The following is a 19,632-nucleotide window of genomic DNA, read 5'->3' on the forward strand; positions in this document are numbered from 1 at the left end:
TTAAGAAACTGTCAAATTATTTACCATTACAACAGAAGGATGTGAGACTTCAAGTTGCTCCACATTCTTGGTAACACTTGGTATGTTCAGTCTTTTTAGTCTTAGAATTAATAGGTTTGTAGGGATATCTCATTGCAGTTTTACAGCTAATAACGTGGAACATCTTTTAGTGTTCTTATTTGCCATCCATATGTTGATTTGATTAAATGTTTATTTAAGTTTTTTTGCCCACTTGTAATTGGCTTGTATGCTTCCTTTTTATTGAATTTTGAGTTCTGTATGTATTTTGAATATATGACCTTTATAAGATATGTGATTTGAATATATTTTCTCCCAGTTTGTACCTTGTTTTTTCATTCTCAACATTATCATTTAAAGAGTAGAAGTTATTAATTCAGATAAACTTCAGTGTATTGACTTTGTCTCATAAATTATGCTTTTGGTGTTGTATCTAAGAAATCTTTGCCTAACAAAAGTTCACAAACTCTTTTTTCTATGTTTTCTTCTAGAAGTTTTATAGTTTTGGGTTTTACATTTAAGTGTATGAGCCATTTGATTTAATTTTTATAAATGTGAAGTGTAGATACAAGTTCATTTATTTTTTCCATGTGAATTTCCAAAAATTCAGGCACTATTTATTGAAAAGACATTTATTTTTTTTACTGATCTTCCTTTGTGTCTTTGTTAAAAATTAAATAAGTACATATGTGTAGATATATTTCTGTACTTCCTATTATTCTGTTTATCTATCTATTTGATATCTAATCCACATTTTCATAATTTCTATAGCTATAATGCAGGTAGTCTAAGTTCTCCAACTTTATTCTTCTTTCTAAAAAATTTTTGCTATTCTAGGTTCTTTCAGTTTCTGTATAAATTTTAGAAGTAACTTGTTAATCTCTACAAAGAAGCCTGCTGAGACTTTGATCTGAATTGCATTGAGTTTGGGGATAATTGATCCTTTAACAATATTGAGTTTTCTTATCCATAAACATGGTATATTTATTTATGTAGATCTTTAAAAAAATATTTTCCATATATTTTGTAGCTCTCAGTATATAGAGCTGCACACTTTTATTAGATTTTCCCTTAAATATCCCATATATTTGATGCTAATGTTGAGTATTTCTTTAAAATTTTCAATTTCTTATTGATTATTGATAGGATATAGTTAGGTTATGAAAATATCATATAATTTATATAATGATCTTATGTTCTATTGCTGTGCTAGTCTGACTTATTAATTCTAATAGCTTTTTGTAGATACCAAAAGATTTTTGACATAGATGATATTGTCATGATCTTGTCATCTGTGAGTAAAGGTAGCTTAATTTTTATGGATTTGTGTAATTTTGTCTTTTCTAATATGTGTGTTTGATGCTATGTATTTTGCTTTAAACACTGCTTTAGCTGCACCCCTCAAATTTGATAAGTTGTTTTTTATTTTCATTCAATTAAAATTACTTTTTTTTTATTCTAAGTTTTTCTTTGACCCATGGTTATTTAGAAGTATATTATTTCATTTGCAAGTACATGGGAGATATTTCAGAAATCTTTCAATTATTTATTTCAAATTTAATTACAGTTTGGTTGGAGAATGTACCTTTTATGATTTTTCGTTTTTTAAAAATTTATTGACTTTTGCTTTATTTTATATGTTGGTATCTATCTATTAATTTTTACATATATTTTTCACATAATATAAAATTTACCATCTTATCCATTTTTTTAAATCAATTTATTTATTTATTTTTGGATACGTTGGGTCTTCATTGCTGCACTCAGGCTTTCTCTACTTGCAGCAAGCGGGGGCTACTCTTTGTTGCAGTCTGCAGGCTTCTCATTGCAGTGGCTTTTCTCGTTGAGAAGCACAGGCTCTAGGCGCGCAGGCTTCAGTAGTTGTGGCTCATGGGATCTAGAGCACAGGCTCAGTAGTTGTGGCGCACAGGCTTAGTTGCTCCGTGGCACATGGGATCTTCCCAGACTAGGGCTCGAACTCATGTCCCCTGCATTGGCAGGCAGATTCTTAACCACTGTGCCACCAGAGAAGTCCCCCAACTTATCCATTTTTACTTTTACTGTTCAATAGTATTAAGTATATTCATGCTGTTGTGCAGTCAATCTCCAGAACTTTTTCATCTTGCAGAACTGAAACTGTATATTCATTAAGCAACAATACCCCATCCCCTACCAAAACTTGGTAACCAACGTTCTACTTTTGTCTCTATGAATTTGATTACTCTATGTACCTCATATAAGTGGAACCATACAGTATTTGTCCTTTTGTGACTGGCTTATTTTCCTTAGTATAATGTCCATAATCTGCTTCCTTTTTGAGACTGAATAACATTCCATTTTATGTATATACCACATTTTGTTTATCCATTTATCCATAAATGGACATATGGGTTCCTTCTACCTTTAGGCTATTATGAATGCTGCTTTGAAGGTGGGTGTACAAATATCTCTTGAAGACACTGATCTTGGTTTTTTTCTTTTGTTATATACACCCAAAAGTGGAATTGCTGGATTATACAGAAATCCTCTCATTATTTGAGGAACTGCCATACTCTTTTCCATAGTGACTGTACCAGTTTACATTCACACCAACAGTATGAGTGTTCCACTTTCTCCACATTTTCACCAATATTTGTTACTTTCCTTTTTTTTGATAGCAGATGATCTCATTTTGGTTTTGATTTGTATATCTTATGATTAGGAATTCTTTACATATTCTGGATATTAACCCTTTATCGGATGTAAATGTTAAAAATCTTTTTTTTTTTCCCCCATTCACTTACAGCCTTTTCACTTTATTGGTTCTGTCCTTTGATACACAAAAGCTTTTAATTTTGGTATGGTCAAATTTAACTATTTTTACTTTCATTACCTATACTTTGGTACCATATGTATCTAATGACTACCACATTCAGTTTAATGAAACTTTTTCCCTATGTTTTCTTCTAAGTTTTATAAGTTTAGCTCTAACATTTGGGTCTTTGATCCATTTTGGATTAATTTTTGTAAGGTGTAAGAGAATGGTCCAACTTCATTTTTTTGCCTGTAGATATCCAGTTTTTCCAACACCATTTGTTGAAAAACCTGTCCTTTCCCAATTGTATGTTTTTTGCACCTTTATCAAAAACATTTGACCATATATGTGAAAATGTATTTCTATTCCATTAGTCTGTATGCCTGCCTTTATTGATAGTACCACAGAATTTTAATTATTATAGCTTTGTAATTTTGAAATCAGGAAGTATGAGTCCTCCAACTTTATGTTTTCTTTTTCAAGATTGTTTTGGCAATTCAGGGTCCCTTGAGACTTAATATGAATTTTAGGTTGGATTTTTTCTGTTCCTTCAAAAAATACTGTTGGGATTTTGATAAGGATTACATTAAATCTGTAGATCACTTTGTGTAGTATTGACATCTGAACAATATTAAGTCTTCCAGTCCATGAACATGAGATGTCTTTCCATTTATTTGTGTCTTCTTTAATACTTTCATTAATTTTTTATAGTTCTTATTTGTACAAATGTTTTGAATCTGTTCAAAAGTTTACTCTTTAGTATATAATTCTTTGTGATGCTATTGTAAATGGAACTGTTTTTAAATTTCCCTTTTGGATTGTTCATTGAAGTTTTTTTTTTCTTTTTTTGTATAGTTGATTTATAATATTGTATTAGTTTCAGGTGTTTCTGTTGTTCTGTAAGTGTTATTCAGGTCATGTTGACTGACAGTTTTTCTTGTTTTTTTTTTGCTTTTTTTTTGTCTTTTATACCTACTGATTTTCTGCCTAGTGTACTATCAATTATTGAGGGGAATATTGAAATCTCCAACTTTATTTGATGAGTTACAGTGTCATTAGGTTTTGTTTTATGTACTCTGAAGTTCTTTTTCAGGCATACAACTGTTTAGCATTATAATGTCCTCTGAATTAAATTACCCTCTCGTCATTATGAAATGACTCCCTAAAAAGAGTGATCTAAATTAAAATGACAGTTGAATTAAAGGAGTTGGTAACATTTCTGAATATGGAAATATAAATAAAGAGGGTAAAACAAAGATAAATTCAACCCTAAATACAATGCCAAGCCCAGAGAACAGAATAACTATTACACCATGACTATTTTAGTCAAGTAAGAACTTCTATGGCCTTCAATAAATATCCTCCTTTTTTTTCTCTCTGAATCATGAAGGAGTACAAGCCAGAGTTAGCAATATGAATGAGAGAGTATAGAAGAGCAAGTTTGACAAAGAAAAAAGCCTATCATAACTCCTTTATCTTCTAAAGTAGGGTACCCTGCCAAAGACTGAGTTGAGCTTTATCATTAAATAAAGTTTATAAAATTTAATTATTCATTTGTACTGGCATTATTAACTACTGACCTGACACTACTTTTATGACTGCAAATGATTGTAGGAATTTATTTTATTTAAAAGTGCACATAGAAGCTATAGAACTTTCTCTGATTTGCCTAAAAAATCAGAAGTGAATTTGATCACACTATAAAAGACAAAAATCAAGTCATTCTTGGCTTTCTTTCATAATCTTGCTTTTAATCTAACATTTACATTTATTTTGATGTCTTTCCAATTTTGCCTTTGGCTTTTTCCTGGAATTCCTTGATCTGACCTGCCTCTTATTAGATGCCAGTTTTTGTAAATTCTACAAAATGACTTCCTTCTCATCTTTGAAGAATCTTTAATTGTCAATGAGATGACAGAGTTTAAGTCAAGACAGGAAATGAAACTCAGAGTCCAGTTTTTACTGGCTTTTCATGTAAGGCAGTTAGCAAGGATTTTGATTGAGGAGTTTATTTTGAAAAGAAGGACATTACCAGGTTACTTATCAAAGAGTTTTGAAGAAGCCTAAAAAAAGCATCCTTCTTTCCACATTTTTTGCCTCCCAATTCTTCAGTTGACAATTAAAAAATTGAGTTTAGCTACATAAACATCATACTAATCACATACATTTATGCAAGCTGCTTAACATTGTGCCTAATTAACATGAAGCACAATAAGGATTAGTTGCATTATTAAACATGCTAGATAATTTTGCTGCAAATTGTATTGATTAAAACCCTAAATCCTGCTCGTATGTGTTCAGACATCATATTATGTTGCTCAGGAAACACAGTTATCTACTCACAACTTGGAAAAGAAAGCCCATACTTTCCTTCTTTTTGTCATTTTCTATCCTGCCACTCGAAGTTCTCTTAACGGCCCACATGGCCTTTTATTCACAAATAGATGGCTCTAGCATGCTGAGGACATGTGTAGGCCGTAGCTTCTTTTTTTTTTAAATTTTTGTTGGAGTATAGTTGATTTACAATGTTGTGTTAGTTCAGGTGTCCTTTGGACTTTTCTTATCTACCCTCTTTCTAGGCCATGGGATTTCTCAGGCCATGACATAAGCCCTCTTTTTTTTTTTTTTTTCATTCAAGGAGAGTGTAGAACCTTCTCATCTTTACTCATGGCTTTATGTTTCATCTGTATGTAAAAGGTTATAAATCTTTATCTTCTATCCAGATTGCTTCATTCCACTTCTATTTCTCAACTCTGATGAATCCACATCTCTATTTTGAAGATTCAGAAGCATTTCCAAATTAATGTATCCAAATATTCCACATGAAACCCTCAACCTATAGTTATTATTATCTCAGTAAATAGTACCACTTATTTCACTCATTGAATAGATCTTAATTCAGTGCCTGCTATATAAAATACATTGATTCAGGCACTAGGTAATAACTTTAAACAAAAGAATGACCCTGCCTTTATGGTGCTTATACCCCAATATGTCCAATTTCTCAAGTCAAACAATTAGGAATCTCTTAAGAATTCACTTTCACTTTAACCTTATAGATTTAACCTCCAACCTACATATCAAATGAGTCTACTTCTCTTATTTTCCACTGCTACCACAGTTGTTCAAGACCCCACTTTGAATTTTTCAGTGGTTTCCTATTTCACTTACACCAAATTTTTACCAAGACCTTTATGGTCCTGTAAAATTTAGCCCCTACTCAAGGAGGAGAAAGAGAGAAGAAGGGAGTACAGAAGAGTGAGATGGGAGCTCTTTCCTTTTTTTTTTTTTCTTTTCTCTTCTATGGAAACCTAGATAATTTTCTAATTTTGTATTTTTCTGATTCTTTCTTGCTGTCATGATATGTTCTTTTGTGGATTTTCCTTACTTGTTAATGAATAAATATTAGCACACATTGTGTTCTAGTTACGATATAGACTAGACTTCTGTGATGAGAACACTCCTGTGTTTAATAAAATCACTCTGTAACAAGAATACTTTGTGCTTAAGAAGACAGAAGTTTCTTTCACATGGAAGTGTCCAGAGATGAACTTTCCATGGCTGTTGAGGCAGCTCTATCATCCTCGTTATGCTGCTTTCATGTCCAGGTTCATGGTAGTGCTTTTGTTGCTGCCTTTCCAGTGAGACGGGAGAAATAGGTGGGGAGAAAGGAACTTTCATTTTTAAATAGTACCATCTGGAAGTTACACACACATCCCATTGACCTAAACTTAGTCACATAGCGATGTCTATCAATAACTACAAATAGATGCTGGAAAATATAGCTTTAGTTGAGTAACTATCTAGCAGCTAAAACACGTTGGAGAAATGGATTGACGTTCCATCACTAAAAGAACAGAGAGACAGTGACTCCTGGGAATGAATCAGTAGGCTGTATCCTGATTAGATCTTTTACAAATTTTGCTTTGTAGAAATTGTGCACTATTTTTGTCTCTTCTTCCTGCTTTTCCTTGTCTGTTTTAAGCTTGAAGCATAGTGTATTAGTCAGTCAATGTGCATGACCAAAGGAATATTTCAAGAAGGACCTCTCTGCGCTGAATTTTTAATTTAGTAAATCATAATTTTTAAACTATAGCACATCTTAAATTCTAAAAAATAGTAGTTTATTTATAGAACACAAGAACTGTAGAAAATATTGCTATGAGATTGGCACAAATTTTGTCTTTCAAAAAGAAAATTACGACCAAGCTTCATGCAAATTTAATCTCATTTCTCATCTGTCTTCATATTCATTAAAAATTAGCCACACAGATTTCTAAGTAAAGATGATAGTGGGAAGTCAAACTGTAGATTTTCCATACACCACATATACTTAAATAATTCAGATATCAAAAATAAATAAATAAAAGTAAAGTCTCTAGTGATTGTTAAACAAGAAAAATACCTCAGCCATCGTATGCCATAAACTTTTAAGAAGCAAAAGTCCAAGGAAAAGAGAAGAAATATTCTAACACAGAGTAGTGACACTTTTTATAAAGCTCCCATTTACCAAAAGTGGAATTGACACATCAAGAGGATCTTGAAAATTGTTACTGCATTTCCCCACATTCTAATAGAAATTTATAGATTCATTGAATAAGTATGATGGCTCAGCAAAAACTGCTTCTGTAATTTTACAAGCAAAATGATGAAGGTGAATGAATAGAAATGGTTTCATCCTGAATTGGAAGAGTAATCCTCATCTTGAGAGTATTTCTATATGGGAATAAAGCAGTCTCCTTCTAGGTAGAATAAACCCAGGAAAGGATATTTAACAAATTCCCAGAAGATATGACATAGTTTAGATTGTCCACAGCCAGCTCTAGCTGAGTTCTTTCCCTCTCTATAGATAGTTTTGGTTTAGGGTACCAAGTAGAGTCTCAACTTGTGAGTGAGAAGTGAAGATAAACATCTCAAATGATGTGGAAAGTGCAAGAAGAAAAAGCCATCCCTAGATCAAAGCCAGTAGATTATCTGAATTGAACTTTCCAGGAATAAAAGAAAACCATATGGCCTGAAAGAAGCAAAAGTATAAGGCAACAACAAATATATTAAAAGAAAAGGGGAGTCTAAGAGTTAGATGAAAATATCTAGCATTGAATAATACATAACCCAAGAAATAGAAGAAAATTCCCCAATGCTGACTTCATACTATAGAATAACTTAATGAGATAGTGAATTTTATAAGGAAGAGATAGTTGAGACATCATACATTCAAACAACAGAATGAGATTAACATGGAAACTGCAAAACTGAGGAAACAAAAATAACCAATATAGAACAAAAAATAAAAAAGAAACTGAAAGGAAGGCAATAGAGACCAGTGACTTTTTATTTACTGATAGAGGAAAAGCCTTGAGTTAATAACTAGAAATCAAAGACAAGAAAGGATAAAGAGGTCACATCAACTCACAAGAAGTTTAATAGAGAAGACAGGCAAAATTGTACTGTGAAAGAATAATTGAAATTCCCAATGGGTGGAACAAAAAGCTGAACACAAACACACATGCCATTTCTCCCTAGAGAAATCATATCTTCAAGGCCAATATTACAATGATTGGAGTATTGCCATTATAAAAAGTGTCATATTGAGAGGTCTCCATGCTCATCTATTTTCTAAAATATTATTCTTGTTTGAGTATTTTTAGTAAGATGCATTTAACTAGAATCTCTAGAAGTATTAGCATATCATTTTTCAAATAGTAACTCCATCTTGTTTCAGTCAAAACTAGTGATCCCAATGCTTTTGCTAATCATGACAAATTTTTACTAATTTCAAAAGGATATGATCTTACGTTAATAAATCCATTGATAGAGCTGTTTTCTTTCAGAATTTTTTCATTATTTTCTAAGTACAGAGTCTGAGAGAAACTACAAAAAGCTCCTAGAAATAATAATGATATAAATATATAAAAATGTATGTCTCTATATACTAGCAGTGAATGTTTAGACACTAAAATAAAAATAATTTAGAATAGTATAAAAATACACTTGTTGAGTCTTCTGAACCAGGACATGTAAAAATATCACCATTTAGTTATGTGTTTTTAAAATTTTCTCAGCAATATTTTGCAGTTTTCAATGTATAGGTCTTGCATATTTTTCATTAGACTTACCACAAAGTGTTTCATATTTGTATATCCAAAATAAGTTGTGCACGACCTATATACTGAAAACTATAAAATATCACTTAGTGATTTTTTTTAAAGATCTAAATAAATGGGACTGTAATGAGTTCATATTTCTAAAGACTCAATATTGTCAAGATGTCAGTTCTTTCCAAATTAATCAATAGATACAATTCAGTCTCAATACAAGTCCCTGCAGGGACTTCAAGACTTACTATAAAGCTACAGTAATCAAGAGAGTATAGTATTGGTGAATGAATAGAGAAATAGTTCAATGGAACATAATAAGACAGCTCAGAAATAGACCCATTTACATATTGTCTACTGATCTTTGACAGAGGAACAAAGGCAATACAGTGTAGCAAAGGTAGTCTTTTCAATAAATGGTCCTCAAACAACTGGACATTCAAATGAAAAAAAATATTAATCTAGACACAGACCTTATATACTTAAAAATGTACTCAAGATAGATCTTAGACTTAAATGTAAAAATGAAAAACTATAAAACTCCTAGAATATATCATAGGAGAAAACCTAGATGACCTTGGGTTTGGTGATGACTTTTTTAGAGATAACACCAAAGGCATGAAAGAAAAAAAATGAGAAGCTGGACTTCATTAAAATCAAAAACTTCGGGCCTCCCTGGTGGCGCAAGTGGTTGAGAGTCCGCCTGCCGATGCAGGGGATACGGGTTCGTGCCCCGGTCTGGGAGGATCCCATATGCCGCGGAGCGGCTGGGCCCGTGAGCCATGGCCGCTGAGCCTGCGCGTCCGGAGCCTGCGCGTCCAGAGCCTGTGCTCCGCAACGGGGGAGGCCACGACAGTGAGAGGCCCGCATACCGCAAAAAAAAAAAAAAAAAAAAAAAAATCAAAAACTTCTGCTATATGAAAGACACTTAACAGGGATTTAGAAGACAAGCCACAGACTAGAAGAAAATATTTGCAAAAGATATATCTGATAAAGGACTGTTAACCAAAATATACAAAGAACTCTTAAAACTCAACAATGGGAAAACAACCTGATAAATAATTGGGCTAAAGACCTTACTGACACCTTGCCAAAGAAGATATAGAGATGGCAAGTAAGCATATAAAAAGTTGATCCAGGGCTTCCCTGTTGACGCAGTGGTTGAGAGTCCGCCTGCCGATGCAGGGGACACGAGTTCTTGCCCCGGTCTGGGAGGATCCCACATGCCGTGGAGCAGCTGGTCCTGTGAGCCATGGCCACTGAGTCTGTGTGTCCAGAGCCTGTGCTCTGCAATGGGAGAGGCCACAATGGTGAGAGGCCCGTGTACCAGAAAGCAAAACAAACAAACAAAACAAAACAAAAAGTTGATCCACATTATCTATCATCATGGAAATGCAAATTACAAGATACTACTTCACACCTATTAGAAAGGCCAGAATGCAGAACACTGACAATACCAAATGCTAGCGAAATTGTGCAGCAGCAGGAACTCTCATTTGTTGCTGGCGGGAATGCAAACTTAACAGCCACTTCGGAAGACATTTTGGTGTTTTCTTATAAAACTAAATATACTCTTACCCCAATGTGTTTACTCAAATGAGTTGAAAAGTTACGTGCACACAAAAACTTACAACAGATGTTTATAGCAACTTTATAATTGCCCAAACTTGGAAGCAACCATTGTGTCTTTCCATAGGTGAATGGTTAAATAAATTGTGGTACATCAAGAAAATGGAATATTATCCAGCACTAAAAAGAAATGAACTAACAAACCATAAAAATAAATAGAGGAAACTTAAAAGCATATTAGTTAATGAAAGAAGCTAATCTAAAAGACTATATATTATGTAATCCCAACTATATAATATTCTAGAACAGGCAAAAATATGGAGACCATAGAATGGTCAGTGGTTGCCAGGGGTTAAGTTTATGGGGAACAAAGGGTAAATAGGTGAAGCACTGAGGATTTTAGGGCAGCAAAACCATTCTGTGTGATACTACAATGGTGTATACCTGTCATTATGCATTTGTCAAAAGCCATAGAATGTATAATACCAAGAATGAATCCTATGTAAACTGTGCATGGACTTTGGGTGATAATGATATATCAACTAAAGTTCATCAGTTTTAACTATTTATTTCTCTGGCAGGACATGTTGGAATGGAAGAGTCTATGCATGTGCAGAGGCAGAGAATATATAGAGAATTGTACTGTGAACCTAAAACTGCTCTAAAAAAGAGTCTAGTTTTGGAAATTTTTGGAAATTGACAAACTGATTCTCAAATATATATGTAAATGACAATAGCCTAGAATAACCAAAACTACTGAGATAGAGAATGAACACTACCTTATTTCAAGATTTGTTTTAAACTACCTTAACCAAAACAGTGTTACTGGCATAAGCTAGATAAATTGAATAATGGGACATAATAGGGAGTACATAAATAGCCCTAATCACATATGGATGACTAATTTTCAGCAAAGGCAATCAAGTGGTAAAAAGTCTTTTCAACACATGGATGAATAATTGGATATTCATATGTTTAAAAATACACTTCAATAAAAACTTTGCACTATGTAAAATAAATAACTGAGAATTGATAATAGATCTAAATGTAATAGCTAAAATTCACTACCTGTAGAAAAATATTGGAGAAAATATTTGTGATTTTGGCTTAGGCAAAGAATATTTAACATATAACATCAAAAGCATGATCCATGAAAAGTAAACTGATAAATTAGATTTAAGCAACAATTTAAACCTCCTGTTTTCAATAGACTCTGTTAAGAGAATGGATAGGCAGATTACAGACTGCAAAAACGTTCAGTAAATTATTTATTTTCAGTTCCTAAGCACATATCATCATCATCATCATCATCATCTAAAATCTATTATTTATTTTTTATTGCCATATGCCTGGTACTGTGCTAAATGTTTAACATGCATTATTTCATTCAATTATTTGAACAGTCCTATAAGGAAGATATAATTTTCCTTATTTCACACATGAGTAAAGAGATTTGAATGATTAGGTAAATTGCTTTGGGTCAAAGAGCTAAAACATCTGAATATGAATATGCATTTAGTCTTCTCTTCCCCTACTACCTGACAAAATAAAGCCCCACAATTATTGACTGATGTAATAATTCTTGAATAAATGAATGAAACACAATGAGAAATGAAGACTGTCACTGGCCACTCAACAAGTCAGCAAAAGCAGAGCTTAGTGGTTGAACTGCAATACACTGACTAGTCCAGAGCACATGTATTGTATTATATGTGTGTCAGTCTTAAATATCCAGATTATTTCTTATTTGCCCCTTCCTCTCTCACTCCCAGACTACCAGTACAATCCTCTCTTCTTCTTTTCCTTGCTTTTCCTTCTACAAAGTGATGCCAGATTGCCATTTAGGAGGAATTTTAATACCCTAAACACCACTTACTTATCAGTACATCAGTGTATCATACTGCTTACCAGATTCTCACTAGATTTTAAACATACATATGCAAAATACTGAAAAATGGAAGTTACTAACTTTTGTGGGTTTTGTCCTCCCTCTCCTATTTGGAAACATTCATTCAAATGTATACTTTTTTCCAAGAAAAAAATAGAAGGCTTCATAAAATTGGATCCATTTAGACTAAATTCTTCCCAGAGAGTTTTTGAAGATGCAGTTAAGATAAATACAATTAGAATTTCTTAGTGACTACTACGATGGATAAAATTATTTAGAAAATATGACTATGCCCAGATGGTGTGTATTTACTTCTCTCTTCTCAGCAGTTCCTGCCTTTTCAAATGTGTTAACACAATGTGAATTTCACTTTATTAATGGTATCAAATCTGAATGAATACGAAATAATGGCTCCTAATTGTGCCAAAAGACCTTCCTGAATTAGCCCATCTTCCAAACAGCTTCTACTTTGGTTTCATATTTAGGCTCTCAGCAGTTTTAAATCATATCTATGGCAGTGTGAATTGCATTACTTTTCTGTATTTTGTAAAATATTGGCTGACTTTCCCAAGTGAAAATCTCTTTCTCTTTATTTAGCAGAATCCACGTAATTAAAATGCATTTCCCCCTCACTTTTATTTAATTTTTCTCAAGGTGCTTTTATCTGACTGAAAAATAATGCTTTCAATTTTCTTACAGATCAAAATATCCTAGTAGAAACTTTCACATTTTCAGAATAGGTTTTACGTTGCAGCTTTATGTATTTTCATTGGACCTTAGACTAATTCACAGGATATAAAAGAGTAAATTATTTGTCCACTTTTTGGAATGCATGGGAGAAAAGAGGCTTGGATATCTACCTAAACTTCATGTATTCCTCTTCATAAACTCAGACTTGTTAGACATCTGTCCCAGGAAAAATGTAAACTTTGTGATTACTAAAAACACTTCCAATGAGAGAGATACTGTACTTTCTAAACGGACTGCATACTGCTCAAAACATCAAGTGGCTAATTTGTTTGATACAGACAGGAATCAATCTAATTTAAAAAATAAAAATAAAATAAAGCCTTAATAGATATAAAGTCAAAATATATGAGCAATTTGACATGAGGAATATATTTATATAGAAATATAAGGAAACATGTTCAACCTCATCAGTAGTCCAATTAAAACTGATTAGGTTAATCTCCCATCTGCTAAATTAACTGGCATTACTAATAATACTGGTAGGAAGATGGTGAGACTACTATACTCGGTTACTATTGGAGCATATAACTCTCCATTTATTTAAGACATTTATTAAACACATATGCTAAGCATTGATGACACATCAGTAAACAAGAAGAAGAATAAGGCTCCTACTGTCATGGAAAATGTGGTCTATAACGGGAAAAGTTTAAATAATTAAATAAAAGTAGTTACAAATTTCCTTCCATCTTAAAAGGTACATTTTTCCTCTTTTAATTCAAATAAAGTTTAGAATTTGGTAATATATTTCTGTGAATGGATTTTGTCTTACTATTACATATTGAATATGCATGCAACTTGTAAGTCAAGTTTCTTCCCTCCTGCAGCTATTAATATAAATTAATTAATTAGTTAATATAACTGAGGAGTTAGCATGATTTCTCCAAAATAATTCAAAGAATAATAAAAATTATGTTCAGAAAAATCTTTATTGTCTAAATATTTAAAATACTCTAATGTTCTTGTTCACCATCCATTTAGACCCTAAGGTAATTCAGGTAAACCATGAGGCATAGAAAGTAATGAGGAAAAATCCATACAGTTTTTGAGAATAGTGCCTTAATTCATGATATCCCCCAATATCCTTCACTTTTTATAATGTTCTCTGATAAATATATTATTAAAACTAAAAAGTTCCATAGGCCATTAATTTTGAACTGGAACTGAACAAATTCTGGGCCTACTGTGAGAAGCGGTGTGCTGCAGTGGGTAAAACACTGACTCTAGGGTCAAGCATTTTGCATTGAAATCTCAGCTCTCACATCTGCTTGGTGAATTTAGGCAAAATACTTTCTAAGTTCAGTTGTTTTGTTTGTTTTTAATTTGTATTATAGTAATGATAAAAGCTACATTAGTCCCCTACATTAGCAGGTATTTTCATTTTGTTTATTGCTATATAGTCAGTGCCTAGAATGGTGAATTGCAGATAGAAGATGTTCAGTTAAATACTGGTAAATAAAGTAAGCAACTTATAAATGAATAATAAAGTCCAATTCATAACATTCATGTGAAAATTAAGTTGTAATGTTAATTAAGGTTAAGCACTTAGCAGTTCATATAATGCAACATTCCATTTCTTTTATGTCTTCTGGGTTTTGAAGGTACATTTTGTACTTTATTATGCATTGGTCAAGGGTGTATAGAGGAATTATATTGTTTATGTGATTGTGTAGATACACCCATTTTGAATTCCTATAGAAAATATGCAGTGACCAGACATAATAATAATCACAGCAATTCACTGATATGTTACACTCTGTTGGTACAGTGATACATATCAGACACATTTAGGACCATTGGGGGATCTCAGGGATAAAGATATTATCCTAATAGATGTCATTCCTACTCTAAAGTCTACAAAAAATATTTTATAAATTATGCAAGCTTTTAAAAATATACATTATAGAAGTAATCATTGAAGCACAATTTACAAATAGAAAATAAAATCTATACGTTTCAGTCTTCTTAAGATTCACTATCTAGGGACTTGCCTGGTGGTCCAGTAATTAGGACTCGTGAGCTCCCAATGCAAGGGGTGTGGGTTTGATCCCTGGTCAGGGAACTAAGGTCCCACCTGCCTCACAGCCAAAAAAAAAAAAAAAAAATCACTGTCTAAGCCTAAATTTAAACATAAGCCATTTCATTTTCATATTTCTTTTGTGTCAGTGTAAACTTATAAAGTCTTTTTGGAAGTCAATTTAGTGGTATTCAGCCAAATATTAAACATGAGTACATTTTTACCCCCTCAAACACTTTATGCATGAGTCTGTTCTATAAGGATATGTAAATGCACAAGGATATAATGCATTTCTGTATCTGTACATATGTGTGTGTTTACAAAAGCTATGAGAACTTGGAAAATGTAAATATGCATCAATCTTTAGGGGACTAATAAAACATATTTTAAGATGCACAGTATTTAGAATAATATGTAGTCAATTAAACAAATAAGATGTACCTAAATATTACAAAATAGAAAGAACTCCAAGACAAAGGAATATATAGATGTTGTATATGTGTGTATTATATATGTGTATAAATTATATGTTATATATATATAAACACACACATTCTATTTCCTTATAAATTTATTTTCTTCATACATGATATGTATATTACATTTATAGAGATAATAAACCTTCAAATATGAGTGTGTTCATTTAAGTGAGAGGGTTAGTGGGAGAGTGTTATGAGTGAGCTTTGATGTAAATTCATGATCCTAAGCATACACTTAAAACTGTAAAACTGTTAAGATGGTTACAGTTAGAGTGGGGATTCTGGGAAAGTGATGAGTAGGAAGAGTTATTTTTATTTTTTTCTGTTTATTTCCATATGGTTGAATGTTTTCCAGAGAATATTTTCACATATAACTATGTAATTAAAAAAGAACCAAAAATAGAATTAACAGTTCTTATTATTATTCTTTAGAACATTAATTTATTAATTTAGCACATTCAATACATATATTATTAATGAAAAAAATTGTCTGCTCTCACCTACCTCCCAGTCTGATTTTGGTAAATCAGGAAGCATTTAGGCTTTCCCACCAACTCCTCTAGATTTTAACTTCTTTCTTTGCCTCATTTCCTCTTCTGAATGGGAAAGTGCATGGTGGGAAGGGGAATTTTTATGTTTCCTATTTCTTCATTTAGAAGTCTTTGGAACACTTAAATTGTATTAATCTATTAATTATATTGTAGAGTGACAGTCAAGGTATTGATTGCTAGATGTAAAATTCAATAATTCTGTTTATCAAAATAAAATATATTTATCTCCCTACCCTGTGTTCTTCCCTCTGCTAGGTAAAGGAAATACTTTATATAAGTCAGGGGTTCACAAACTTAGCATTCATCACTTTATCAGGCTTCTCAACTCACAGATTTCTGAGCCCCTCTCAAAGTATCTATGATTAGGTTTTTCTGGGTTGGAATGGGTTAATTATCATTTTAGTAAGTCCCCAGATGTTCTGAGACTGTGAATTCAGGCACCATACTTTGACAATCAATGGAATAAGTAAAAGAGAGGAAATAATTCCAGACTTCATGAAATTTATTATCTAGCTAGAGTTGTATTAGTTTTCTATTATTGCTGTAACAAATTACAGCAAATTTAGTGGTTTAAAACAACACACATTTATTATCTTAAAGTTCTTGAGGTCAGAAATCTAAAGTGGTTTGGTAGGACCATGTTCCTTCTGGAGGCTTGAGGTGAGAATTTTCTTTTTCCAGTTTCTAGAGACTTTATGCATTCCTTGGCTCATGACCCTATCTTCATGGCACAGTGTTTTCATCTCTCTCTCTCGCTCGCTCCTACCTTTGTCATCACTTCTTCTCTGGTTCTGACCCTTCTGCCTTTCTGTAATAATCACATTGGAACTACTCCAAGATAATCCTTCCATCTTCCTTATCTTTTGCTCTGTAAGGTAACATATTCAGAGATTTTTGGGATTAGGATGTGGATATGACACGTTCTGAACCATAGAAAAGCATACTTGTAGGTATGGTGGTAAGTTGAAAATAGCATTGAAACAGAAGATAAAAAGCTATATATGTGTGTGTGTGTGTGTGTGTGTGTGTGTGTATTGCTTTCAGAGAACCAGCCAACAAATCTACTGTACAACCTTGGCTAACTCAGTAGATCTCTTTGAGCATTTATTTCATTGAAAATGGAGTGATTGATTTAGTGGTTTCTAAAATAATAGTTCTTAATGGGATTCTACAGCTAGGGACTAGCTCTGATGTTTTTATGACAGTCAAAGGTAAAATAGGTGCTGATTTAAAAAACGCAAATAGTCAAGATTTCAGGCTTTCTGTCTTTATATTTCAGTATATGTTTCTTTTCTTTTATAATGTAATTTCTGTTTGTACAATTATGCTATGTTTGCCTGAAAAAATGTTGCCTTTCTTGTAGCAGAAGCCCATTTTAGATGACATATAACATACAATCAAGCATATAGAGATTGCAAGGATAAAAAAGAATATATTAAATTAAGTTGATAAGTTGCATTCTTTTTTTCCTTTTGTTTTTACATTTATTTATTTATTTTTGGCTGGGTTGGGTCTTCGTTGCTGTGCATGGGCTTTCTCTAGTTGTGGAGAGTGGGAGCTACACTTCATTGCAGTGCACGGGCTTCTCATTGTGGTCGCTTCTCTTGTTGCGGAGCACAGGCTCTAGGCACACGGGCTTCAGTAGTTGTGGCACGCGGGCTCAGTAGTTGTGGCTCAAGGACTCTAGAGTGCAGGCTCAGTAGTTGTGGCACACAGGCATGTGGGATCTTCCCGGACCAGGGATGGAACCCGTGTCCGCTGCATTGACAGGCAGATTCTTAACCACTGCACTACCAGGGAAGTCCCAATAAGTTGCATTCTTTATACAGATCTTCAGAGTGCTGTGCCAGTAAAGAGAAACATGGTTTTCCCAATCTTCAAGCAGAGACATACAACGTGAAGAAAGCTTCTTGGGGCAGTGCAGAGAACTGGATGGTAAGGTAGTTGGGGTTTATTTCAAGGGGTTGAATGAGGAAACTCTGAGGCTTTGTAATTTTTTTCTTAGATAATGGATTTTTAATGAAAATTCAAATGGGAAGAGGATTCTATCAAAGAATTTAATTCAGTCTTGGTAATACCATTCACAAGCAGAGACATGGTGACACTTTTCATGTAGTGAAATTTGTTTCACTAAATTCCAAAGGGACTGAAATGTCCCAACAACATCCAAAACCATTAAACATGTGAATTCATTAATGTAAACTATAAGGTTTTAATATTTCTACTCTAATTTGAGTAAATGTGAGATTTGCTGTAGCAACACAGTGGTGTTTTCAGTATATTTTTAACCTTTATTAAGTACCACTAGAGGGCAGGGTTATTTCTCAATTTTACTTAAATTGATTTCCTAAATTATGAGATTAACAAAATAGCATCATACTTATACTTTTGTTAACTTTTATTGAAAGGCAATTTTTATATGATGGCACTTTCAGATTAACTTCATTCTAATCACTTAAGATATCCTTTTTTAAAAATCTCAAATTCCATTCTACTTCACAACTTACTTTACACATTTTAAAAAAAGACATTAATAGTTCAAGGACAGATGCTGTTTTAAGTTTGAACAATCTCTGGTTTATTCAAGTATAGGAGAAGATGTTTTGGGGGGATTTATTTCAGTCAAGAAGGACATCAAGGGTAATAACAGTGAAATTATAATATATTGTCAAAATATCATTTTAGATTCAACAAGTCATTAAATATTTCTTAATTATTAACCATTTTTTAAGCCCTGAGGATGGACATAGTAAGACGTTATTGTAGATATTATTTTCTTTTGAAAACTGACCTTTATTCCCCTTTCCAGAAATGAATTTGAGTACTTCCTATGTGCTTATGTACTTACTTCCATCTCAGAATGTAAAACATTGTGCTAGAATTGCCCTCACAAGACTTGTGAGCTCTTTGGGCACAGATTCAAAATTTTGTCCACACTGTAAGTCAGCAAGCAAAATAGGACTTGCCAGAGAATAGATACTCAATAGAAAATTGTGCCTTTATTTTAATATGGTAGAAAAAATCAATGAAAAATTAATTATTTACAATGGTAATATCTGTACTGTGTATTATTTTATTTTATTCAGTTTCACATCCATTTTAAAATGATGTATGGAGAAAAGTGAACCACCAACAACTTGGTTCTCAATTCAGTTCAGCAAGCATTTCATGGGGACCTGATATGTTTCTTGTATTATGCCCAGTGCTGGGCATAAAAAGATTAAAAAATAATCTCAGCCCTTAAAGGACCAGTGCAAATAAAAGCACATAAAATAGATAACTTTAATGTTCGTAAGTGAGATAAAGCATTTTGGTCAATTTATAACTGATTTTCAGGCCAGCTAGGAAAAAAGTGTCATGTTCAACTTTTGGAGTAGGCAGCTACACAAGAAATTGGAGAACATATGCTTTGCCAAATTACTCTGTAACATAATAAATTCAAGCTATATCATTAAATGATATGTAATATAA

The sequence above is a fragment of the Mesoplodon densirostris genome, chromosome 2, assembly GCF_025265405.1.
Source record: "Mesoplodon densirostris isolate mMesDen1 chromosome 2, mMesDen1 primary haplotype, whole genome shotgun sequence".
NCBI lineage: Eukaryota > Metazoa > Chordata > Mammalia > Artiodactyla > Ziphiidae > Mesoplodon > Mesoplodon densirostris.